The 27,086-nt window shown below is 35.2% G+C and overlaps 1 protein-coding gene across 4 annotated transcripts in view; it reads left to right on the top strand.

Moving 5' to 3' along the window:
- Positions 1 to 27,086, top strand: part of LOC106672039 (inositol hexakisphosphate kinase 1) — an 82,598-nt gene that overhangs the window by 40,158 nt on the left and 15,354 nt on the right. Inside the window, exon 1 of one of the 4 annotated variants that reach the window (XM_014403133.2) lies at positions 5,540 to 5,945. The exons of 2 other annotated variants lie outside the window; for them this stretch is intronic. The gene's annotated coding sequence lies outside the window, so the exon portion shown is untranslated. Of the gene's footprint in view, positions 1 to 5,539; positions 5,946 to 24,117; positions 24,723 to 27,086 lie in introns of those variants that run through there. One more of the 4 variants, XM_014403132.2, reaches the window with a different exon arrangement.

The following is a 27,086-nucleotide window of genomic DNA, read 5'->3' on the forward strand; positions in this document are numbered from 1 at the left end:
TTTGAATAAATATGCAAACTAATTAAGAATCCTGGTAAACTGGCAAAGGGTCACTTATTGGGTCCGTCATGAGCAATTCAACAAACCCGCGTGTGATGACGGACCCAATAAGCGACCATATGCCTGTTCAGCTTAAGTTCACCGACTCTCAGACCAACACCCATCAACTCTAATTAAGAATCGTTTGGATAATTTGATACATGCTCAGCCATTTCTTAGAATAGAAAGTTTTGAAAGCTTTTGAAAGAAGACGCTTTTCAGACCCTGTAAAAAATACATCCGTAAAGAAACATACTCTTTGATGTACCGAAATCTTTAGATAAGCTCAGTTGATAATGTTTTGGATCCAAAAAAGAAAGTTATTTTAACTTATAAATATATCAAATTGAGCAAAAATTTTGAAGTGAGATTTTTTGCTGTACCAAAATTGTTAGTTTTCAATAAATAAGTGTAATAAATATAACCTCCAGAAAATGTTTTTTCTTTTTTAAGTTTTCCGAAATAAAAACTTGTATTTTGAAAGACACTCATTGATGTACCAATAATTGGTGGATGAGGGTAGAAGATAATGTTTTGGATAAAAAAAATAAAAATTATTAAACCTATTAATGAATTTAAAAAAAGCAAAAATGTTGGAGTATGAAGGGCACATTTTCTTGTACCGATAATTGGTGGATGAGGGCAGAAGATAATAGAAGAAAAAGATAATAGAAAGAAAAAATTTCAATTTTTTTAAACCTATAAATGAATAAAAAAGTAAAAACCTTAGAGTATAAAGGATCCACTTTCCTGTACCGATAATTGGTGGATGAGGGCAGAAGATAACGTTTTGGATAAAAAAAATTCCAATTTTTTTTCAACCTATAAATAAAAAAAAAATAAAAAAGTTAGAAGGGCACTACCAATAATTAGTGGATGAGGGCAGAAGATAACGTTTTGGATAAAAAAAATTCCAATTTTTTTTCAACCTATAAATAAAAAAAAAATAAAAAAGTTAGAAGGGCACACATTCTTGTACCAATAATTAGTGGATGAGGGCAGAAGATAATGTTTCGGATAAAAAAATTACAATTTTTTTTCAACCTATAAATAAACAAAAAATAAAAAAAGTTAGAAGGGCACACATTCTTGTACCAATAATTAGTGGATGAGGGCAGAAGATAACGTTTTGGATAAAAAAATTACAATTTTTTAAACCCATAAATGAATAAAAAAAGCAAAAACCTTAGAGTATGAAGGGCACACTTTCCTGTCCCTATAATTAATTGGTGGATGAGGGCAGAAGATAATATTTTGAACAAAAAAAATTACAATTTTTTAAACCTATAAATGAATCAAAAAAGAAAAAACGTTGGAGTATGAAGGACACACTTTCTTGCACCGATAATTGGTGGATAAAAGAAGTTTTAGTATTTTTTAATCAAAAAATGACAATTTTTCAACCAACAAACAAATCAAAATAAGCAAAAACTTTGGGATGCCAATATTTGGTGGAAGGACAATTTTTTCAACCTGTTGTGTACTAAAATTAGTAGTTATAAATGTATTTTTTCATTAATTAATAATTCTTTTATAAAAACATTTTAAAAATTAGTTTTGAACTTGACATTGTATAGTATTTATTGAAAATTGATGGTCCCATGAATAATTTGTAAATAAACAAAAATATAATTCTATGGTTCCTGGTGGCCCAAAATTGGTTGTTATCAATGAAAATAATCATGTCTTGATCAAATGGTATTGACCTATTCACCTCAATAGGGCACCCTAATTAATTTAATTTCAAAAACGTCTTTTGATTAAATTTTGAAATTTAAAAATTGATTCCGTTTCCAGCTATAAGCCGATGATTCAAGGTCGGAAGTGAAGTAAATAGAAACAGAATTAAAAATTTTTGACCTTCTGATGTACTCAAATTGGTGGTTTATAATGAAAAATCCAGTCCTTGGACATTTAATTTGTTTATTAAATTAATTAAAAATTCATTTGAGCGTTGTGTGAGGGGGTACAACAAACAACTTTTAAATACGAAGGACATTTCTTGACCAATTCGTACGCATTGGTGTCGACAAAATAGAGATTTTGAACCATTGGTGAAATTCGTCGCTATTTGAGAAAAAAATTAAAGAAAAATTAAATTTTTACGATGAACATAGTATAGTAAAATAAGAAAGAAGTTTTAAATTCTCAATCCTCAGTTGAAAGAAAAAAATGGCTTAATCATTGCCATTCTGATCAGTACAACAGAGATGATCAAACGAATTTTTTTTGCTTTATTTTTTGCTCAAATCCGGTTTTAAATTAAATAAAGTTAGACTAAAAAGCTTATATGGGAATACTGAAAATATGTGGAGTAAAAATATTCAAAATATTTTATTTATTTCATTTTTTGTCATTAGAATTCTTTAGAATAACCTTAGAGGGTTGTTTTAAATAAGAAAGGATTTCAGCAGTATTGCCCATTTCATGTAAAATTATCGTAATAGAGCTATGTAGAAATGTGTAGAGCACTCTCAACACGACACGCAAGGATGGCACAATTACACAGAAGACAAACACTTTGAGCCCTGAAGATGATCTCAATAAAGATCGAAACGTTGGCACGATAAAGAAAATGTTTTTCTGAAACCTATATCACACCCGACCGCATCTCACGATATCTGAATCACCAGAGCTATGTAGTTTGAAATTAATTTCCTGATTCATTAGGGCTTTGGACTTTAAAGATTCGAATTCTTTAAGGTTTATATGATTTGGCTCTGATCCATTCCGCGGTTTCAAAACAAGCCAGGCGTCTTGGCCAGCTATCAATTTCTTTGATGTTAACACCATGGTCAAAGTAGTTGGGTAGTTTTTAGAAGAGCTTAAAAGGATATTTCCCCCGGACTCGAGATGATTTCCTGGTCCGTTTACGCGGCCTGACTGTACCAACCGCACGATTTCCTAGTAGTGTCCCTAAGCCGTGCCCTTTCTGTCCCACGGTGCGGGTTCCAGGTGGAAAATGAGTAGGATCCAAGGACGCGCGTTGAGGGACGACGAGTCGGAGTACCCCGTGTTTCACCTTGAAGAAGCACAACAAAAACAAACCACCCGGGATGACTTTTCCTCAAAAACCGTTATTCTTTGTCCAAAAAGAGAAAAAAAAAACCGCTTATGAGGCGGTTTATACGTAACAGAGATCAACATTAGATAATCCGAAACCTTGGCGAGGAAATCCTCTGGGAACATTTTCAAGCGTGCGGCGATTATGTATTATTTAAGACTTACAAGCCGTATCGGACGAGTTGACAGGCTTTTGATGAAAATAGATCCTTTCTTGTCCGTCTATTCTCGCCGTTGGTCTTGAGAGTACGTTGGTCTATTGTTGAACCCTACCAAAATTCAGTTGTATTGGCATACTTTTTCAAATGATTGACTGATCTGCTAATGGTTCAAATAATAAAAATACTAGAACTTTTGTTTTCAAAAACTTAACTGGCAATAACCAATTTTCAGATTTTTAAACAAAATATCCAAAAGTATCGAAATTGGAAAATAGATCGTAAACTGTATAATGGATGATGTAAACATACAGACGTTTTATTTTCGTACACTTTGGAAACAGATAAAGTTTTAGGCCAAACCAAAATGATGTGGGAAGTTTAAACAACTTTGAAAAAACAGTCTCTGGACTCTTTCAATGGTATCCCAAAACCTGGCAGTCATAGGGGAGGACGGAACGAGAAACATCTTTAAAGTTAGCTTTAGCCTTCAAAGTTATGTCATTATTATTATTAATTATTATTATTATTATTATTATTATTATTATTATTATTGTTTTATTCATTTAGATCCAACGGAATTTAAGCCTTTCGGAGGCTGTTGTGCTTTTTTCGTCCAATAACGGATGCACGAAAGAAATCCACTCATAGATTATTTGTATGTCGATACAGCAAAGATAAAAGGACGGTGAGACCGACGTAGCCGGTCCTAAAACTGACATTAAGTTAGTAATTTTAATTTTCTTAAATTTATGCCATAAAAATTAAAAACTTCAGTATCTAAAATACAACATAAAATTATTAAGTTTTTGAGAGCTGCCCAATTTTAAAAGTGTCTTCTTTTGACTAATAAATATATTCGATAGTAGTTTTTTGAATGATTTTGATTTTGAAAAAAAACTTTAAAGACAGATCTTAGAATGCATATATAAATTACAAAAAATAGTGAAAAATGTTAAACACAAAATCCAGTTATTTAAAAAACACTAATTAAAAACATTCATAAATAAAAAATGCAATATTTAAATATTGGCGTTAAATTTAAATTGTTTTCCGGTACTTAAAAAAATAATTCAAAAAAATACATACACAAATAAAAAAATCCAATTGCTTAAATTTTGGTGCATACTTTTAAAATTAAAATAAAAAACATAAAATTTAACTAATTGCGTATTAAAAAATTATAACAATACGTGACCTTCCAGTTTTCCTTTTGTTCGTCAATATTACTTAAAAAAATAGTAAAAAATTTTATATGAATAACTGTGTGGTGTTTAGTAACCGTTAGTTAATGATTATTCGGAGATCGAGAGTCACGGGAAACAAACGCTTTGAGCGCTGAAGATGATCTCAATAAAGATCGAAACGTTGGCACGATAAAGAAAATGTTTTTCTAAAGCCTACGTCACACCAGACTGCATCTCACCTTCTCCGAATAATATTGTAGTATGAATAAACTTAAATTACAGATGCAAAACGGTCATATACCTCTTTAAAAAAAATATTCACAATGAAAAATTTAAATTTTTTGTTAAAAAAAATATGGTAAGTTTTATAATAAAATGCAAAGTACTTATACCCTTTGTTATATTTTTGCCTTACAAAATTTAATAATATTTAAATCATATAAATAATCATGTATAATAATTTAATGAAAATTTTACATTTTTTATTTAAAAAATAAGCTTTATAATAAAAAGCAAAATACATTTGTTGTACTAATTTCTATTAAATGTAGATCCTGATGATGGGCGAACATTCCAAAAACGTCCAAAAAATTTAAAATTTAGTGTAAAAATAAGGTAGAAAATAAAAACCAAAAGAAAAAAAAAATTTTAAAAACCTAAATTGTAAATATAAAAATGAGTATTTAAAAATACGTTACATGATAAAATTGTTAATATTCTATAGTTTAAACATAATTATTTGTTTAAAAAAACGTTATATTTATCGATATTTAAACTTAAAAGATAATCTAACTATTGTGTTTAATTTTTAATTACCTTCGCCTATAGTTGAGTATAATTTGTTGATGAGTTTTTAGGGAAAAAATGTTGAAATTAATCGTGTTTGACACTCAATAATTTTATTGTATGTTCAACAATTAATCTTTGAGAGAATTGTTGTTTGTTATTTCAGGTTTTGTTTGTTATTCCAGTTCGTACTATGATCCTGCTTAAAGGGATTTGTTTAGCCTTCAATTTTGTTATACAAGGCACAAATGTCAAATTGATAGCTTGTTTCTTTTTTCTAATTGTTATATTACGGCTGTTCTTACTGTTTACGAGTTCTGTGACCGACATGTCACCGCTAATTGTCCCACAAGTACTGCCAATTCGAAGGCTGGTGCACAAAAGCCAAGTTTGGCGTCAGAGCCTCTAAAAATAATAGCCACTATTCAGTCTGGTTCCGTTCTTTGAAAACTTTTTCATTCATACGCGCTATCGTCGTCGTCTTTAGGCCGAATTAACTGCGCATAAATCTGCCGTCTGCCCCCGATTGACTCATTTCGACGGTCGGCCCGTGTGACTGGCTCGGCTCGCTGCTCAGTTCTCCTCAGTCTCGTCTCTGGAACTGATGAGTGAACGACCGGACGGCTCTTGAGTAAAAAGTGATCGCGACTACTCCCGACTACGAAAAACTACCTCATTTGGATTTTTTTTAAATATAACTATAACTGAACAAGTGAGTTATGTACAAATAACATTATTATATTACAACTGTGTGGTTACAATTTAAAATAAATCAGACCACTGTATTATTATTATTATTATTGAGTGATTTTTTATCAAGGTAGTTATTTACTAGACTGAAAAAATCAATTATAAATTAAATATTTTTAGTTTATTTCCCTTTTATTTACTTATCTTTCTCTTGTCAAACTTTTTTTCCTTTACATTTTTGTTTTTAGCTATTATACATATATATTAAAAATATAACATGCTTAATGTTTCAAACGTTATTTTTTTAGTTAATAATAATATTTATCACCTCTTAATAAAAAAATTTTTTACTTTCTAAAAAAAATAACTACTTTTGTTGATGTTCCTACCACTATAAGGAAAGCTTTTGGGCATTCAAAATTTCTAAGATTTTCAGTAAAACCGAACAGTTCCTTCCGATTTGATACCTAATAACTTGATTTGTATAATAAAACTTAAAAGAAAAATCATTCCAAGCGTTTGATATAATAGTAATAGTCAAGTTTATTAGATTATAAATGATAATGATTATAGATTATGATTATATTATAACGTATTATCATGATTATAGATTATTGCTACGCCAACTGGTCAAGTTTTATTTAATTTAATGTCGATTCAATCCTATTGAAATATGTACTTCCTTGTCCAAAAAATGACTTTAAAATTGTCATTTTATATTCCAAACATTTAACTGACAGTGGTCAAAATTATACGCTTAACAGTCATAAACAGATTTTTATGCTTATGAAGTTTTCAAGAAAAAACATTGAAAATTGTGTTTTTTTAGTTTTTTTTTAAATAACGCTTTGTTTATAGTTAATTTGTAAGCCCGTACCTCAAAGGAGATTTTCCTTTCAACCGCTTAAAATATTTAACACAATATTTATGAACATTATCGCGATTGGACGAGTTTTGATCAAGATAGTAATTTAAAAGATTGTAAAGACCTATTATACATTAATTAGTTATACTGGACAATTCATTTTAATCTATTTATTTTTCTCCTTGTCAAACTATGAACTTGTTTTTGTCTGATTGTTTTTGTTTTGATCGTGGTAACGTACTGTGTAATTTAAAAATTTAAAATGTTTTAATTTAAATAACTCAGAACGTTTTTCTTATTTTTATTTTAGTTTTTAGTTTTGCCTGCCGAGATATTTTATAGTTATACTTATTAGACGTAAAAATTGACGCGTAAAAACTGTAAACATAAATTTTAAATTTATTCCTATGGAATCCTTCAGATTTCCCAGACGTCTGAGAATTTATTAATTTTTAGTATTACTATTCAATTACGATTTCTCCCCTAAATAAATTCAAATCAACAGTCATTAACATAAAAGTTTGAGCCAATTTAATCTTAGTAATATTTGCTGACAAACCTCAACATTTTAGAACGTGATTTAATTATTTTTTTAATCTGCCCTGTTATGCTGATATTTCATTTTAATACTTATCAGTCATTAAAATCGAATTTTCAAACAGTAAACATTAGAGATTACCAAGGTCGGATCTTTATTGTAGCTGCACGAAGTCCTATGAAATTTAAGATAAACATTTTACATGAGTTCTGAGAAGTTAGTGATTAGAAATTTAATACTTTACCAGATTGTACCAGTTTTCCACTATAATCCTAAATACACGTGGTTTTTTTTACTATTTAACTTACATCATTAATTACTTTACCGTATTTTTGACTGTTTGACCTATTTTATTGACTATTTGACCGGTTTTATCTAATTTATTGACTATTTAAATTAACGCATTGCTTATTGTTGCCTTATTTATTTATTGACTGTTTAACCTGTTTTATTGACTATTGTATAATTTATTGAATATGTTTTCAAATTTTGATTATTTTATCTTATTGTTGACTATTTCACCTATATTCTAGGCTTTTAATGAAATTTATTGACCATTTTCTCTCAATTATTAACAATTTTATCCTATTTGTTATCTATTTATCCTGTTTTATTGACTAGTTAACTTATTTGATCTAACTTTTTAAATATTAAAACTAATTTGTTTTATATTTTTCCTAGCTTAACTGCTTAACCTACTTTATCGACTATTCGACCTATTTACCTAATTTATTGACTATTTAAATTAATATAGGTTAGTAATTAACCTAATGCTATTGACTATTGGACATATTTTATTGAATTTAATGTCTATTTTAGGCAATTTTATGATTATGATTATTATACCTCGTTTATTGATTATTTGTCCTAATTTATTGACTTCGATCTATTTTATTCAGTGTATTGGCTATTTGAAATATTTCATTTATTATTTGACTCATTTATTGACTATTTGTCTTACATTATCTCACTTGACTATTTAACTTATTTTTTCACCAATTAATTTATTTTCCGTTTGTTCTCTTTAACTTAATTAAATATCAATTAAATTAAACGAAAATTAAGTTATCGATTGTTGTACCTCATTCAATGTCTGTTTAACCTGAATTAGTGGCTATTTTTTCTAACTTTTCTTACCTTAAGTTATAGAATATTTGACTTAATTTAGTAAATTTAATCATCTAGGCAGAATCAACGTTTTACCAGTTATGATCCACGATGCGTAACACTTTTATTGCTTCATGGGTATAATTAAATTTTGTTTTACTTCCATTCAATTTTATTGATTTTTACTTCCATTCATTTTTATTGATTTTTACTTCCATTCAATTTTATTGATTTTTACTTCCATTCAATTTTATTGATTTTTACTTCCATTCAATTTTATTGATTTTATTTATTTAACTCTTTTTCTATGTTCGTTTATATTGTTGATACCGATACTTATCTGTGGAAATTGACTTGAATGATACGTTAAAAAATTTAATGACTGGTACAATTTCTGAAAATATATGGACTATAAACTTTCGTAATTTTGGGTTCACAATTTTCAACTCTTTTATCTTTATTCTTGTTGTAAATTTCTGTATCATATTTTTAATATCACTTTTTATGTGTCATTTGTTTTTTTTTTTCGCAACCTATAAATTAAATTTTTATTATTTCTGTATTTTCAAAACTTTTATTATTATTAGGGTTCAAAGAAAAACTCAAAGTTAAGGAGCATTGTGAAATTAACACTATTTCATGTCAATTTTTATTTTTTTAACTTAGACAGTTATGATTGTTGGTAAAGCATTTATCAGATATGAAAAATCGCAATTTCAAGATAATAAACATTTGGCAGTTTTCTTGTAACGATTTGAAGGGTAACAAAATTTTCGATGGGCTGAAGATGAATATTATAAGATTTCTTTTGATTTGTTAACGTTGATGCTTTCGAAATTCAAAATTTGTCTGTATCACTACAGCTAAACCGTTTCCCCCCTAGGCTCAGACAAGTTAAGAACAATAAACGGTTATAAAATAGCAAGTGTTTCTTATATCATCCACATGAATTGTCGGTGGCAGATCCTCGCGACCTTGTCTTAGCTGTTTAAATATCCCGTTTTATTTTTGTTTTTTCTCAAATTGACAGATTATAAAAGGGGGGGTTCGCAAGGCTACACGGCTTGACGGTAGTCGGGCTATTTTGGCTGGGCACTTGTCGCCCGAACAGTCACAACGGCCAATTTATGTTTTATCTTGGTATCACAGACCCAGACTTACAACTACATAGACACCATATAGTAAAACTATTATGTATATATAATACATTTTGAAGAATTATAAGATTAATAAGGGGATAATATACAGAGAGGTCTTGGGTTCGAATCCAATCGATCAAATTGATTTTTTGTTTGATAATTGAACCAACTTTGAAACCAAAACGTCAAGTTTTTCTTTGAAGCTATTACGCAATGTTATGTTTAATTTATTTTATTTAAACGTTATCAATATTTGTGGTATTGCCCTAACCTTTCTTTCTAGCAGGTGAAAAAATTGTTTAAAATTTTGAAGATCCGGTGTAAGTAAAGGAAATTTCCAAATATGGAAAACACCGTAATTACACGTGCAAGGCTATTTTGTATTTTTGCAACCTAAACAAGAGAAAATCGTCTCATTCGAAGAGCCGGTGGAAAATTTCCGTCGGTCCGACTCGACCTATTGTCTTTTGAAAAGTGTCGAGGTGTAAATAGAATAATTTCGACGTTTTGTAACAGTGGCATTCCGCCGATGGTCAGTACTCTCTTCAGTTGCATAACCAGGGCGTACTCGTCGTGCCCTCGGATTATAAATACTGAAGTCATTCCGGAGATGTTCTGGCCTGGTGAACTAATGTCACATCTGGTGCGTATCACATCTCGACTATTTTAGACAAATATCTGCGAACCTCGCAACACCACCTGACGCACCGTGATTCATGAGTCGTCCGATTAAAATCAGCATTCCTTTCGTTTTTTTGCAGGCGAAAGGCGTAGTAGCAAGAAATCATCGATTTTCACCTTGAAATATATTAGCTTTGAAGTAATTGGAAAAAAAACCTCAATTATTGCCATGGATTTTATATGTAATTTTATTAGAATGAGCTGATATTCTACTTTTAAAAGTAGACATATTTAAAACTAATAGATAGATTAGATAGTTAGACAAGTAAATATACAGGGTGTCCAAGCTAATGCGCCCACGCCATTTTTTTCTTTGCGGTTCTAGATAGGAAAAAAGGGGCATTCTCAACACGACAGACAATAATTTCACATCTACACGGAAACCAAACACTTTAAGCCCTGAAGATGATCTCAATAAAGATCGAAACGTTGGCACGATAAAGAAAATGTTTTTCTAAAACCTACGTCATACCAGACCGCATCTAACGACCTCCAAATAATCATAGGAAAAAAGTATGAATTAAGACCCCTTCAATTTTCATCTAGTTTGTTCATGTAAGGTCGATTTATTTTTTTCGACCTCGATTCGACATAAGTCGAATTCAAATTCTTAATTTTAAATGACAACCCCCTTTTTCATATTTTTCTTTGAAAGTAGATTTTTTGGCGAGAAAAAACTGGAGATATGATTTTTTTGAATAGCCAGAATACTGTTCTAGTGCGTTAGGTCGAAACCACTTTATTTTGCCATCTACTGCGAATATTTTGAAGAGGAGTGGAAAATCAGCCAAATAGAGAGGAAAGTCCGAAAGCTTACTAAATTTCCTGCCAAATCCCATAAATTTTGTATTTTGAGTTGTTTTTCCTCCTAAACCAATACCTTACCCAAGACGCATTCACCAAAATACCTTGGTTGTAGTTCAAATCCCACCTCCTTTCTCAACCGGGGTTTTGACCAGCCACAGCGGAATTAACTATTGCTATCTGGTAATAAAAAAGTTAAATAGCAAATCAAAGGAATGCAGGAACTAACGCTCTTTTTTCGTTTCCATACTCTTGTTGGGACAAGTCCTTTCTTATCTTGGTTAAAAATTTACTAAAACCTCAAATTTCGATTTTTTAAAACTCGCATTAGCTTGGATTCCCTGTATAAATAATTTCTTCATACTGACTGTATGTACATCCAATTAATTCAAGAAGCGAAAAATATGATTTCACTCAAAAATTGGTTTCGCAGTGATTCGCTCTGTTATCGCTCATCAGACAATGCAAGCCATCTACAAGTGCGTATTCCACGCAGATTGTATACCTCGAGGCAGTTATTCTGACGGTTTATGAGAGGGATCATCCTTCCCATTTCGGTCACAACATTCGGTGTTTTTCCTGGCTAAAGTGGTGGTTCTAAACATTCCAGCAAGACTTTGTGTTCCTCCAGTGATTAACGTGATAAATCCCGAAGATAAAAGGTGAAATTTGCTTCTGGATGTGTGAATATGTAGGTAGATGTAGATGTAGATGAAATATTTCAGGGTATCGTATACTGCGCCCTTTAAGAGCTATTGTATCCCCTGTGCTCTGCCTAAAGCACATCGGTGAGTCCTATTTCATCAAGAAACTTGATTAATAGGCCCGGTTTCAGTGGTTGTAGTTCTTCTATGGTCACATTGTACATCCCAAAACACTTCCTCCTGCGGGCTAGTGTAGCTCCGCAGTTTGTTAGTAAGTGTGTTGGTGTCTCTTCTGCTTCTTTGCAGAATCTACATGTGCCATCTTGGATTATTCCAATTTTCGTTAGATCTCCATTTAATCTACAGTGTCCTGTCAGGAATCCTGTTAGGATTCGCAGTCTATTCCTGCTTCCTTTGACACATTCTGTGATTTCTTTCTTGCCAAAGTTGGTTAGAAAATTCTTGGATTGTCTGTGTCCAATAAGTGAGTTCCAAAGTTCGCTCATTCTCTTTTTATCCTTCTGTCTGAGGTATTCGTTGATAGTGTGTGTTCCTATTCCACAGAAGGGTTCAGGTCCTATTAGCGGTGTGGCAGCCCCTTTTCTTGCCAGGGTGTCCGCTTCCTCATTACCTTCTACTCCCATGTGTCCTGGGACCCAGCAGAGGCTGACTTTATTCTGCGAGCCTAATGTATTTAATTTGGTTTTGCAGTTCAGCACCATCCTTGAACTAATGGTATTTGAGCTTAGTGCTTTGATGGCTGCTTGGCTATCTGACATGATAGCTATATTCTTGTTTTTGTATCCTTTATTTAGGTTGAATTGGATACATCTTTCAATTGCATGAATTTCTGCTTGGAAGATACTGGTGTGCTTTCCCATGGGTTCTGAGTATTTGGTTCCGGGTCCGAACACTCCTGCCCCCGTACCTTCCTGTGTTTTAGATCCATCTGTGTACCAAAGGATGGTGCCATTTTTGAGGGAGTTATTTCCCTCTCTTTCCCATTCCTTTTTGGTGCCCAGATGTATTCGGAATTTATGGTTAAATTCAAACCTCCTGTTCATGTCGTCTCTTGGAGCCATGAGTGAAGGATGGTTTTTCCACAGTTTGTTTCTGTCTCTCCATTTCAGTTTTATTCCTGTTGGAGGTTTCTCTCTAATAAAGTTGATTATGGTTTTCTGTGCTGTCCTTTCTACCATGTGATGTAGGGGGATTAGTCCCAATATCTTTTCCATGCTAATTGTAGGACATGTTCTCATTGCTCCCGTTATGCAGATGCATGCAAGTCTCTGTATTTTTGTGAGTTCTTTCCTTTTGGTTACTTGTTCCGCTTTATCAGCCCAGGCTATAGCTCCGTAAAGGTCTTACTATTATGATGTACATCCATAACAGGGTTTCTGGCCTACATCCCCAGTTTCTCCCTGCTATTCTCCTGCACACCATCAAAGCTCGCGTCGCCTTTGTGATAATGGAGCTGATGTGTTTCTTGAATGTTAGTGTTTTATCTAGTGTGATGCTCAGATATTTGACTTCATTTTTGATTTCTATCACAGTGTTGTTGAGTTTGATTTCTTTCATGTGATCTAGCTTTCTTTTCCGTGTAAAAGTGACTATAGTTGTTTTCTTTGGATTGATCCCCAAGCCTGCACTTTTACACCATTCTTCTGTGATTTTCAGTCCCTCTTAGTCCCTCTTGGATTATATCTCAGAGGGTTTCCTCGACTTTTCCCCTAGCTGTCAGGACTATGTCATCTGCATATCCCTGACATTTTATTCCTGAGCGGTTCAGGGTTTCGAGCAATTCATCAACTGTTAGACTCCATAAGAGAGGTGATAATATCCCTCCTTGAGGACATCCTTTTGTTGTTCTAACTTCTATAGTGTTTATTCCTATATTTGTTTCAGCTATTCTAGTTCTTAGAAGTTCTCCAATCCACGAATATGTAGGTAGATAGAAATGAATAAATTATACTTATAATATACCATTTATTTTTGGCTTCAGCAAACTAACATTAGTACTTAACTGTAGAATATAATAGGAGTCATTTTGGAATTTTCTGTGTTACGAAAAAATTTTAAAGTTAGACGGATACACGTATAAATAACAACTTATTTTCTGAACCTTTTTTATTTGCACGCGATTCAGGTACATATTGCGAATTTGATAACAAAACGAAGTTGAAAAAACCTCACACGGTCACATCACTGACACTAATACCAGTTCTTCACTTGGAGGCCATAATTGTTCCATAAGAAACCAGCAAATGCTGGCACTCAGTGTGAAAGGTTAAGGTACAAGGAGGTTGATTAAGGCGACGGGAGGGTTCTCGGGATGGGAATGTGTGAAGAGTGCTCGAGCAGTATGGTTAGGACGGATCGAGAGGTTGGTGTGATGGTTTGACAAAACGAACGTTGATGTGGATAGTAAGGTTAGTGACGCACTACGGAGGGACTTTTGATCGGAAAGATTTGATGTACTAGATGTGGGATGGCTTGAGAAGACTATTTGCTTTAAAGAGGATTAAAAAGTTTTGACATTCATACAAAACAATAACCCATCAAAAGTAAACAGTTTATTATAAAGGTGGGAAGTTGAAAAAAAAATCTTCACTATTTTCCGGACAACCCAATAACTGTCTAATTATAAAATCTTTTTGACCAATAATCAGTCGATGTCTTTTTATCAAAAAAGATAAATGTATTTAGGTAGATAAATTGAAGAATGCAGAATTTTATTTTTTTCTAAGTGTGTTCATTTAGTCAATTTTGTACAAATTCATTTTGATTTATCAAACTCTATATATACAGTATACTGAGTGGAGAGGAATGTTGTTTTCATTAAATCATAACTGCCAGGGCTATATTTTACACAGAAAAAATAGCTAGCTAAATTTGATTTCTACTTGATTCAACTTATTTACATTTACTTTTTTTTAGACAAGCTAGACTATTTTGTTGATTCCTGTTGATTCACGCTGTCAACGCCGGTCGGGTATTAATTTGGAAAGGCGGAATTTGGCAAAATTTGGCAAGTTTCAACACAGCATTTTTCACTTCCTTGTGCATATTTCGACCGTGAACCATATCCGACGGAAACAGGTGGATGTTTTATCGTACGAACGGTTTTCGATACCAATGCCAAGTTCAATTAGAGTAATTTGAAGTTGTTTTTTTAACTAGGTGAAAAACGATGTATGTTACGCTAGGAAGAAATAATTTATCTTATTTCACTATAGTTTATATATTGTGTTATATTAGAAATGATGCCTTTTCATGTTTATTAGCCGTTATGTTTAAGGTAACATTTATCTACAGGCTAATTTCGTGTGCTTTCATCTCGGGCACTTTTGAGTGGAAAACAAAGATCTGGTTTTTCTTGTTTTTGCTAACTTTATTCGATTTGAGCGGCTTCGAGGACCGACAACGACTCATTATATTTTCCGACCGAGATAGAAATGTTTTCGTTGGGAAACGTTTTCTAGAAAGTCTTGAGCTCGATCCAATAAACACCGTTTCCGCAATATTAATCCCTCAATCGTTTTCCACGATAGTTTTTATTAAAAGAAAGAGTTTGAAGGGAAATGAAGAAATGGTTCAGCATACAAATGTAAAAATATCAAAAGTATCATCAAGGATGACAAATAACAAGTGCAGTAGTGTGAACGAAGTCAGGTATGAATGTAATTTATTAGCGTGAATGGAGGGGTATATCCCTCATTTTTTACAAGGAATTTTATGTAATCTTAGTAGTGCGGATGTTAACCAGACTGTTTTTATCTTGTTTCTGTGTATTTGTTATTTGTGTTATTTTATCCACAATTGACGAGGTCCTGAGGTACAGAGAGGTTAGTAACAGGACAAAAAAAGTGGTTAGCGTTATATCATAAAACATCAAAACTTGGGTGGAGTAACAGTAAAACAAATTGGTAAGTTTAAAATGTGAGAAAGATTAGAAAAGCAATGCAAGAAGAAAAACAGGGCAGGCTATGACCAGTGTAGTTTGCCGACCCTAAAACTAGCAAAAAATTAATTAATTTAAAAAATCACGTAAGTCGGCATATTCTCGCGCAGTCTTTTATAATTAGTCTTACCGTGAAGAACCATGTCCAAAACCATATACAAAATAACTTAAATTCAAATATGATTACAAAACAATACAATTACAATTACAATTATGTTTCCATGTTGCTAAACCAATATAAAACCTAGTAATAATAAATTTGCCCAATAATAAACATGTTCGATAAAAAAAAGCCCTATCATTGAAGGGTAATGTCAAAAGAGCTCTGTATATAAATAGAAAATAACTACGATTTTTGGTGGGCGTCGGTGGCCGCAACGGTTTAGGCGTTGACACGGCGCTCATCACTGTAAGGTAAAGGTCCCGGGTTCGAATGCAAGGCCGCTGGATTCGAACCCGACATACTTACAAATATTTTTTTTTTTTTTTTCAAAAATACCGGCACCCCGAGGGTTGATATAACCTCTGCTGTTGCGAACCCTCGTTTAAAAAAAATAAATATATAAATAAAAAACTACGATTTTTATATTATTAATTATTATAATTAAGCAATAAAAGAACTTAGCTCTTACTTAAACTGCCTTTTTAAATCATTTAACATTTAATTTAACGTGTGTTGATTGTGACCGTTAATCGAAAATTATTCAGAAATCGTGAGATGCGGTCGGGTGTGATGTAGGTTTCAGAAAAACATTTTCTTTATCGTGCCAACGTTTCGATCTTTATTGAGATCATCTTCAGGGCTCAAAGTGTTTGCAAGGCACAATTTCACAGAAGACAAACACTTTGAGCCCTGAAGATGATCTCAATAAAGATCGAAACGTTGGCACGATAAAGAAAATGTTTTTCTGAAACCTACATCACACCAGACCGCATCGCACGATTTCTGAATAATTATTTAATTTAACCTTGAATAAAAATATTTAAATATTTATACACTTCTCGAATTTTATTAATCTCTAACATATTTCTGGTAGTATTATCGAGTATATTGATATTTAATTGTCCATGATAAGACACGGAAATGAAATATATCTATGTTGATAACATAAAAAATTTTTGAAATGGTTGACATTGCTTGACGTAGAATGTAGGGTTATGCGATGGATGGTAATCACTAGCTACAGAAACTTTTGATAATACGAAGAATTGCAGGTCTACATTGCCTTAAACCCCCACATATTTATTTTAAGCTTATTGGATTATTTGAGTAAACCGAAAAATCATTGTGAGATTTCCTACATAAAAATCATTCAAACACTGAAGATGGCGAAACGCCCTGCCGAACTAAGGAAAATCAGCGACGATAGGCAAATCACGTTAACTATTGCACAAGTCGAAATCGAAAAAAGTTTGTTTTAGGTCTAAAAATAGTAGAAGAAAAAGTAAGATACTTTTCTCTTGTTCTATCTTGTTTGCTCATTCTCTTGCTTTATCTAGAATCTTTTAATCCCCGAATAGCCACTTCTTTAACGAAGTATTTTCGTAAGCACGAACCTTCTTCGAGCCGTCGAAGACTAAGCATGCAATCGCGTGCCGCCCCTATCAAGTCGTCACCCTTCCGAATTGATTAATTCTGATCATAAAACCTTAATAATTATGCAATCACAATCCTCTGACCTCATTGACAAGCGAAATCCGAGTGTTCTCGATCGATCGAGGAAGGCGGAAGTCGTCGGAAAAGCGAACTTGGCCGGCCACCAGGTCGACAGGATCAAGACCAAGTTTACGGCCGGTCCCGGTCTGCAACCCTAGGAAAACTGGTCGTAATTTAAGACAAACGCAGCTTTTCAAAATAGAAGTCTGAAACGATTACAAATAGACTCGGCCGTTCACCACGGTTCCATTTGTTGACTATCCCCGCCGTTCTACGAGGACAGAAACGTAGACGCGCTGTTTAAACAATAAAATGCGGGAATGTTCGCTTTATCCAGGCCAGGTCACTAATTGATTTCAACGGTTCAATCGCACTAGCCCAAAAATAATTGATAAAAGGAAGTGACTACATTCGCTGCCGTATCTGACAGAAGTCGTCTCGCACGAACATCATGTCACAAACAATAAAAAAAGTACTGTAGTGCATGCTAAGTTATTCAACCGGCTATCAAAGTAGTGCAAGCCAAAAAAGGTAGGCATTTTCAACATTTTAAAAAGACTAGCTTTAAATTTTTGTAGCTTTTGATTTTTTTCTTATGTTCAATATGTTTTACCAAAGAGTAAAATTCTCGGTTATTTTTATTATTTAACTCATGCTCGATCTAGCCTTTAGAAATCACTAATTTAACGATAGTACCTTCTTCTACCACTGCAGAAGAGGAAATTCTTTTTTGTTTACTCTGTAGTAATGTGTAGAGATTAGTGACCGTTAATCGATAGTTATTCAGATATCGTGAGATGCGGTCGGGTGTGATGTAGGTTTCAGAAAAACATTTTCTTTATCGTGCCAACGTTTCGATCTTTTATTGAGATCATCGCTCCAGATGATCTCAATAAAAGATCGAAACGTTGGCACGATAAAGAAAATGTTTTTCTGAAACCTACATCACACCCGACCGCATCTCACGATATCTGAATAACTCTGTAGTAATTTCATTATTTTTTAAAAGGTTTTATAATAAAATCTTTGTGTTTTTTTTTGGGGGGGGGCTAAAAATAGAATTTTTAATCATTAAACATTAAATTATTCATTGGTGAGAAATGTCTTTCGAAAAATTAAGTACTTATTTACAGGTTTAGGGGCAACTTTTCTGTAAGCGCTATGTCTGTCAATATTGACAAAACCTTCAAAATCTTAAACGTCAGACAAAAACTTTGAAAACTCGTCAAAGATTGTCTAAATGATTTTGTATTTTGGTTGCTTAAGGTTACAATTAAAACAACAAATGAGCTTTATGGGATTTTCAAACCTTTTTTTTTCTATTGGTGTTATGTTAAGTACGATTAACATTTTTTGAGATACAAGGGACTTTCTGACATAAAGGTGTAAAAGTGAAATCGGGAATACAATTGAGAATAAGTCTTCTTAGACCAATTTGACAATCCTCCTGAAGCATTGACGTCTGTTCGCGGGACCCCCTGTATATAGAAACGCAAAACGCAAAAATGATAAATCATGGCCTGATTCAAATCTGCTGTTAACAAGTTTCAAATTTAAAATGGACTCACGCAAAACTTACTTTTTCTGTGAAACCTCGGATTTGACAAGTGAAATGAATATGATTTTATTCTGACGGTATGATTACTTGATGTAAGGCTGTTTATGTAAAATCAATTAATAATCACTGAGTATTTTGCCTGTTTCAGCTGTACATATTGTCTTATCTTGTTTACAAAAGGTGTTAAAACTTTCCTGACATCGTCGCTGTTATTCTCCAACTCCTTTCAACCTTCTCAAAGGGTATTAATAATCTGAAATACACTGGCGACGGATTAGTGCCCTAACAGGAAAAATTGTGTTTACGAATTCCACTTTATGAAAAATTGCTTGAGAGCCCATTCATCGTCTATATTCGCAGATTACAATTTAGGAGTGCCGACCAAAATAAAGTATAATTTTAAACTCTAGCTTTTCGAAATAACCCTCGTTTATAAATAGGCTGCGAATGCGCTAGCCGAGTCAAAAATTTAACTTAAAAAGTAATCTTTCAACGAAAACGAATTATGATGTGATTAAAGTTATAATTTGCTCGTTACCGATCGTTTTGGTCTGCCTATCCTCGTCGGGTCGGCCTGTCGGACGCATTTCGTATCTTCAGTGTGTCTATCAAAGTGGTAACGACTAAATTGCAGGTTCATAAAGAAGAAATTTCACACTAAAATGTGTACAATAAAATTTCCTTTTCGGTTTTGCAAACGACCGTGGCCAATCGTAATTAACCGGCGCAGATGAAAATTACACTGAAAGAACTACTATTGGTTTGTACTTTTTTCCTATCCAAAACGGTCGAAAATATCAGCCTTCTGGTTTGAAAAACCTTTGATTTTCTCATGATTGAAACAAATGTAGTTTACTATCATAGTATCAGTCATATTCATCATAATTTGGATTTTTATCCATTTTATTACGCTTATAGTAGTAACATCAGGCAATTTTTAAGCCTGTCAATCGTGACTGATTTATATTATGAAATAACTATTCCGTGGGTTAAAAAATCAACACACTTTTCAATTCAGTAAGTCAGCCTCATCGGCCTACCTTTGTCCTTCGAAATATTGAAGACTTCTGCTGCCAAAACCTCGACAATATTTATCATAGTTCTTGATTTCCAATTTAGTTTCCGTCCGCAGCACTGAAGCCAACCATAGAGTAAGAGACACAATTTTCAGAGCTACTAGGTTAAAAAAATCCAAATTTTGAAAGACAACCACTGGGCAAAAACCGCATCACGTGTTTCATGTCAATTAGCGTTAACGCTACGGTATATATTTTTCATTATTTGCCAAATTGTATATTACTTACGTCAAATCTAGATATTATATTATCTACATTAATAAAAAATATATAATATAAACTTTTCACTGTGTCATGTGATTATTTCAAATAGTCCAACTTTCGCACGTACACACACACTCAAAATAAAGCATTGCGTTTTGCAACCACGGCAAAAATTGCATTTCTCCATTTTTTTATCCCACGGCTGCCGTTCGAAACTTTCACATGATGTACCCAATTTGCTCAACAATATTAAAACACTCAAGATTACGAATTCGGCCTTTTTTCGAATCCGGTAATCGTCGATTTGTAAATACATAAAATACTGGTATTTTTGTGAAAAAGGCCTTTAGAAAGAAATTAGGCTTGCTTGGATAGTTTCATTCGCCTTGGGGCGACCGTTTTACTTTTAAAGCAACCAGAGAACACGGCTTAACGCGTTTAAAAGTTTATTAACGTTTTTACTTGATTGTGTTTGAGGAAACTCGGTATTTATGTGATAAATTGATAATGAACAAATGATTTGTTGCGGCTTAGAAGATATCCAGGTGCCATGTCCTATGCACGTCCTAAGCTACTATAGCCCTGTTATATGGATCTGGCCTATGGCCTCTACTTATAAAACGTAATAAATTGGATGAAAATACCTCTCTCACCGTATTAATTGCAAATCACACCCAGCAATGGAGGCCGTTATCCAAAACACGTTATACCAGCATTTCGTTCCCGGTTACTCATCGTCAACAAGACAAGAGGATCTTTAACGTCCGCACCTGGCCTATTCGGCCTTATCGGACGTTTTGATTCTCAAGATGAGAGCTGACGCACTTCTGCATACGACGGAAGGTGTTACCGCCGCAGCATTGGTGTAGTGGTGTCCCGGCCCCTAAGGGTCAGTAGCCACGCTCTCCGCTTGTCCACTCCGAATGGTCGGGCCCGCATTGTGCGTCAGGTCGTACGCCGCACGCGAGGGGCTAACGGGCCGAAATACATCAGCCCGTCCCCCCCCTCGCGTACTCCCTAGATAGAGAAGGCGACTCTATCTCTCTGAGTGTAGAGGCTCCTCCAGCGTCGAAACTTTCGGGAACGCCCCGACAGCGGTTTCGGATTAAAAAGTGAGATTACTACCCACCCCCTAGATGAGTACCGCCTACGGACAAAGGTCTCTTGTCAAGCTCAGCCTACACCTGCTGCACGTAATCGAGGGACGCCATAGGCCTAGCCTAGGTGGTCCGATCCTTCGCTTCCCCGAGGGTACCACGCCGGTCATACGCACAACAATGCAAAGCATGCTCGTCGGAAACCGCCGATACCACTACCCTTTTCCAGTCGCTTACTCACGCATTCGAGGGACTGTAGCATGATCATGACGTCCTCAACGCTTACATGCTGTCGTCCGGTCGCAACGTCTCCCGTGAGGAACGGGGTTTGTACATTGGCCATACGCAAGCTTCACGAAAGGTCCCAGGTAGAAGACAGCCTCTCTCTAAGTTCCCGCCAGGGGCGTCGCCACAAGCCACCACGAATCCATCCCAACGTGACAGTGGGCTGGATTCTGGAACATTTCTGTCACCCCGTGGTACAGATGGCCATACAACCCTCCCCCGTCTATGCAGACAGGATCTGGTGCACTGGCCCTCGTGTGACTCTGCTCAGGCACCCGACGTCCCTGCCGACCCTGAGGCCGACATAAGACAGCTTGTGCTTTAGAGAGGTTGCTACGCCCTCAAGGCTACACCATTATTTTGTGCCTGGATACCCCCCTTGTAACCAAGGGTTAGGAGGGGTCACAGGATAGAATGAAGGAATTCGGATTGAGAAACAGGGCCGCGGAAGAGAACACGAGGTGAGCCGTTTCGGGGTCTCGAGTCTCAACCGCACTATACCACCCGTCGTCGCCGTGGTTCCACATAGAGTGGGCCATGGCTCCCAGGGTGGGTGAGGCGACGTGGCAGTTCAAAAGCCGGACTAGTCGGCCGTATCCCTGCCAGCCGCCTCGGGGGGTTGAATCCGCATCCGCAGAAAATAAATCCCGCGGAGCGGATTGGGATCCTCAATCACAAACACTCACTCCTCACAATCAGTGTGCTCGTGGTGGGCGACCGGTTCCTCAGGCTTTCACAGTTTCCGTTCAGGCTCCCTGCTACTCCCCGAAGGCCGAATGTCGCTCACACCTGGGCTTGAGAGACTCTGCCTCAGCGATTCGAACCCCTGAATCGCACATGGAGGCAAGGGGGAGGTGGTCAGGCTCCCCCAGCGTCAGAAACGGGAACAGTCGAACAGTCGAGCCCAGATAACGTGGGCTACGCCTTCCGCTGCCTCTCTTGAGACCCAGAGCGGTCAGATAGCCGACAGGGCACGAGGCACCCGTCGAACCACCCGCCGTCATAGGCACCCTTTCTTCGCAAAATGGTCCTTCGTGGGTTCGGAAGCCCAGTCAAGCTCTCGCAGGCTCCCGCAGGTGCCTGTTACTACTTAAGGGTTGTTCCTACACCCACTCCGGTACTTGTTAGAGTCTTCTCCCACACGAGTTCGGTGACATTGACGACTATGAGGTTAGTTAATCAGTTTCATTCACCTCGTTGGTTGCCCTTTGGTGAGCGACGGGGACCCTAATATATAGAGCCAACCGCCGCCCCCAGAGCCTAGAGACATTACTCCGCCACTCTGCTCAGGCCACCTTGGAGAAATATGCCTTTGCGGTTTCCATTTGGAAATTGTTTTTGGGATAGCCGTTTGTTTTATTCACTTTTCGGTTTCGACTTATTTTTCTTTCCTTTGCGGTTTCCAGTTGGTTTTACCTTTCGGCTCCTCTTTCGTTTTATATACTTTGCGGCTCCCATTTACTTACATTTTCTCCGTGGCCAGGCCAGCAGCGAAGATTTCAGAGACGAAATGAATGGACCGAGGTCCCTTACACTCGCTCGACTTCTCCTGGTAACAAAGGCCAGGTGTAGAAAATCATCCCCCCTTCTGGCACAGCGCGTTATACCAGCAATCTCAAGGGGGGAAACATTCCTATTTCCATACGTAATGGGACTTTGCGTTGGAAAGTACATAATTACTGCACAGACGGATTCCCCCACGGATTCTATACGCATTCGCCCCAAAAATAGTCTCCTAAGGGCCTTCAAGAAGGAATTTTATCAAAATTGGACGCACCTCAGCAGTCCACACAATCTGTACTAATGGCTTCAAAACGCAGAGAGGAGTTGGTGCAGCTGTATTGGATATAGACAACAATTGAAAAAAAAGTATCCTCAATATTCACGCTGAAGGATCAGCCGTTGTGGACTCTCGACTCATATAGAGGAGCATAAGTATGTAAAGTCCATAATCCCGCTCATAACACTGACTTTTTTATCTCAACCAATACCTTACATAAAGATTAATTATTGAGATACTTGACCAGAAATCGTGATCCTATAATCCTAGGTAATGAGGTTTCTCCATGGTATTTCATGCGTTAAAATCCATACTTGGTCATTACAAAACTTAACAGCTGATATTTTATTGAATTTTATGTAACAACCAAGCTTATTTTTACGCTTCTATTACGCATTCAGTCTATTTAAGATTTCGTTTGTTGATTGTTTTTCAATGGAGAAAAAAAACAGTCGCAACGAACGGAATTTTACACTGTTTACCCCTTCGAACAAAACAGAACAGGAAATCTTGTTTTATTTTCTATCCGACCCTAACTGGGTCCTCTTTTGATGCCCAAAACACAGGGCCCTCTGTTTGAATTATTGACGAACGTGGCTATTTTTCGACGGATAAATATTTACCTTTCTGGTCGGCGTCGAACGCCAACGAACGGAAATTGCCCAAAATTTTAAGTATGTTTTTTTAACCTTGTGATTTTTAAAGCATTTATAAAACTATCAGTAAAAAGATAAAGGATCGTGTTTAAATAAAATAGAATACACGACTTGGGTGGATCTTTTCATATAATTTTGTTCTTTATTATGAAAGAGCTGACCGAAAGTTCCTCAACGTGTTTTCATACGAATTCCTCCTAGTGATACAAAGATAGACAAAGATAAGATAATAAAAATACCTTACAGTTTACAGACTCGCATTGCACGAGTTGCCTTTTTTATCGTTTCTCATTAGGACGTTTGTGAGAAATGTCAGCAATTGTTATGAAACGTTGGGTCACAATGCAATTTTGTCCGAACTGGCACACTTTCACCCAGCCGCGGCTGTTTCCGTCCCGCCGACTCAGCTGTAAAAACGCAAGTTCGAAATAGTTTAAATTTGGAAAGTTAGTTGATTTTTTTTCTTTTTTAATCTACGTCCGTCCGCAAAATCCGGATAGGAAAGGAATGAACGATCGAGAGAACGAGACGGGCCGCACAGTTTCGCCAGTTTGGCACATCACATGTTTTAGGCTCTTTTAAAAAAAAAGAAAACAACGGAAAATAGGATTTCTCTTCGATTTGTACCGGCAGTTAAATCGTGTCCTGTTCTTTATTGCTTCCTTCCTTGATGTGAACAGGAAGCGCAACGATTCACTCCTTGACCAAAGACTCCCACGAATCAGAACCGATACACCCTGCATACAGGTAACAACACTATTTCTCTTTTACAACAGATTTCTCTTAATAAAGCCATTTCTAAATATATAAATAAAATTTTGATAAAACTACATTGCCCGGAAAAATCTGTCAGATAGGTTTTCAATATTAGCACATTTAAAGCACACCAGGGTTTAATTTTTTTTTCATGAACCCTGTAAAATATTCATAAATAGAGATGTAAATATTGAGCATTTACACCCATTACCTTTTTTTGTGTCACAAAATTTAGTATGCAAAAAAATACATTGCTGTGAAGGTGTTTTAGAGCCAGCGTGATAGACTCTCGGCTCGTACACCCGCGGTCGTGGGTTCGATTCCCATCGTCGCCCCTGCCCCTTTTTTTTACGCAACCCTCCACCGCCCCCCCCCCAAAAATACGCATATGTATTACGTTCTTTGGCTAATATGCAATGTACACAAAGCCATTAGAAAACTAAAAAGAAGAAAGTGTGTTTTAAAACGAAACCGCAGAGTGCAGCACCGAGATTTGATCTTTACACGTTAAACATTGTAATTCAAGTTCCAAATTGTTTTTAGCATCAGTGATTATACATTTGAAAAAAAGCTACAGCAATTTGATTTATCTTGGTTAATAGATAAATCAAACATTCCAATTATGTTTAATTCGAGCGTTTAATTCTCTCTTTCGCTCACGCTCTGTTTCTCTCTCGCTCTTTCATTGTCTCACACTCTTCCTTTCTCTCATTGTCTATCTCTGTTTCTCTCACACTCTCTCTTTCCTTCACTCTCTCTCTCTCTTTCGCTCACGCTCTGTTTCTCTCTCGCTCTTTCATTGTCTCACACTCTTCCTTTCTCTCATTGTCTATCTCTGTTTCTCTCACACTCTCTCTTTCCTTCACTCTCTCTCTCTCTCTCTTTCTCTCTTTCTTTCTTTCTTTCTTTCTCCCTCTCAATAATTATTTGAAACGCTAGAATTAATCAACTCAAAAATGCTTCTATTCCAAAAATTATTGTAGAAAATGAAGACATTATATACGCCGAAAAAGTAAAAGGTACAGAACTGCATGAAAAATTAAGTTAGAACGTCCAAGTGAAAAATATATGCCATAGCGTTTTTAGTAGTCTGTATCAGATTCAAAACCTGGCAATAAATCCTTAGTTTAATGTAAGTGTACAGTTAGCTGAAACTTCCTTAATCTTTCTGCTGTTTGAATACAGGCTAATAGTCATGGATATAAACAGAAAAGATATCAAGAGGTCAAAACCAAGCAGAAGTTGTTAACCGTGTGTTTTATTTTTGTGTAAATAAATCTTTGAATAGTCAACCTCTTTTTTGTTGGATTTTGTATAAAGTTTCATTCTACTCCCGGTGGTTTGATTTTTTTTTTATTTTACCATTTTTAAGGTTCTAATTTGTTTGAGTGATGGTTTTAACTGGTACAGATTCGGCTACGATCAATGTTGGAAGATGGAAGAAGCCAAGTTTATGAGGCCAGAGTGCTTAACATTAACAGAACAACTGTTCGAAAGTCCGATGTCGCCATCGTGTCACATGATGATCGTTTTATTGTTTCGAATGAATTCCGCAATCGACATTTGTACCGCTGTTGATAACAAACAATGACTTCAAAAAGATGTTCCTGTCAGTATGCACTGTAAGACTTTCAGAAGCTGGACTATGTGCGAGAAGGCCTGCCACTGATTCAGAACTTCTGGCATGGCACAGAACAGCCCGGTTAAGTTTATATATAGTGGGTCTGTGTGTATGCAATTTGTAAGGTTCTCATGGCCTCCTAAATTAATGAATTAATATTCATTTGTTCCGTAAATTTGGAACATATGATGGACCAGTGAATGTTAGAAGACAGAATTCAATTTCTAACTCTGAGTTAAATGGCGTTAGTCAATTGCTCAAACAATAGTATTTTATTAATCGTAGAATTGTATATAATTAAAGAAACCAAAAGAAACATAATATGTATCTAAAACAAAATGCAATTTGCAAGATCCACATGGCCTCCTAAATTAATGAATTAATACTCATTTGTTTCGGAAATTTGGAACATATGATGGACCAGTGCATGTAAGAAGACAGAAGATGTGAAATAACTCTGAAATATTGACTATTTTCAGTTCTATTGTTTTAGGTATATATTATGTTTCTTTTGGATTCTTTAATTTTATACAATTCTATGAGTAATAAAATACTGTTGTTTTAGTAATCGAATAACATCATTTAAATACATGTTAATATGTTTATATACATCACTCTCTTTCCTCTCCTCTCTTTCTTTCAGTTTTCCCCACTCTTTCTCCCTTTCTAGAGTTCTTTCTCTTTCTCTTTTCTACCCTACCTGCACGTCGTATCTATTTTTTGCTCACTGTCTC

The sequence above is a fragment of the Cimex lectularius genome, unplaced genomic scaffold, assembly GCF_000648675.2.
Source record: "Cimex lectularius strain Harlan isolate CLEC.00 unplaced genomic scaffold, Clec_2.1 scaffold362, whole genome shotgun sequence".
NCBI lineage: Eukaryota > Metazoa > Arthropoda > Insecta > Hemiptera > Cimicidae > Cimex > Cimex lectularius.